The sequence below is a fragment of the Pinus tabuliformis genome, chromosome J, assembly GCF_031772625.1.
Source record: "Pinus tabuliformis cultivar Carrire ecotype Pingquan chromosome J, CPIR1, whole genome shotgun sequence".
Classification (NCBI taxonomy): domain Eukaryota; kingdom Viridiplantae; phylum Streptophyta; class Pinopsida; order Pinales; family Pinaceae; genus Pinus; species Pinus tabuliformis.
In genome coordinates, this window is record NC_142295.1 from 1,528,443,416 (window position 1) to 1,528,444,379 (window position 964).

The 964-nt window shown below is 46.7% G+C and overlaps 1 pseudogene; it reads right to left on the minus strand.

Annotated features, from left to right (window-relative positions):
- Positions 1-336: 336 nt before the first annotated feature.
- On the minus strand, positions 337-744 carry LOC149233335 (putative anthocyanidin reductase pseudogene; annotated as a pseudogene).
- Positions 745-964: the final 220 nt, after the last annotated feature.

The following is a 964-nucleotide window of genomic DNA, read 5'->3' on the forward strand; positions in this document are numbered from 1 at the left end:
CCATCCACAATTTCCAACGCTTCATGTGGAAGGTTACGTGTTCATTCCATGCTCACTGACCACCAATTTTAATGGATCTATAGACTGGGGCTCACATCCAACCAGTCACTCCACGCTTTCATATCTTGAATAGTTAAAACACGCCAATGCAACTTACAAAAAATAGGAGAAGAATGGTTCCACAAAGCCTCTACTCCAAGCTCCACGACTCTGGTCAGCGCACATAGATTAACTGTTGCACAGATTCGCAACGACAACTCCACTGGTTCTTATTGTCCGTTGCTTGTATCTTTTCTTTAGCGGTTAATACGTCTGCGTGCTACTGTCTCCTCTGACTCATTCATGGCAACCATTGACCACCACACGTTTGATGATTTTGGCCATCGTGCATGCCCTCAGAACATTCAGCGTTCTGTCGCCTGCCGGCTTGATCATATCCTCCTGTGGATCTTTGGGTATGAACTCGGTAGGAGTTGCCACATGAAAAACACCTTTGCAGCCAGTGACGGCAGCGTCAAAACTGTCATCTTCCAATAGCTCAGCTCGGAAGAGCTTGAGCCTTTCGGCAGTGCCCGAGATGTCCAGGAGATGGCGCACATTCGTCTCATTCTCTGGATCGCGCACTATAGCGTGAACAACGTAACCCTGGTTGAGTAAGCACTTCACTAGCCAGGAGCCCATGTAACCAGTCATTCCCGTCATGCACACAGTGGTTCCCTGGCCATTGATCATTGCAGTGGCCATCTTCAGGATTGGGTGGTTCACTCCTCCCATTCTCCAAGCTCTGATACTAGTTGATGGAACTGGGAAGACTCACTGAAGTAAGATTAATCATTTCATTGACAAACAAGAAAATTTATACATCCTGGCTGCCTTAGAAGCTACAACAACTGTCATTATTTGTCAACTACTCCTGTTGACTCCGCCGCTTACTACTGACTGCCATCTAGCATTGTTATAAGAA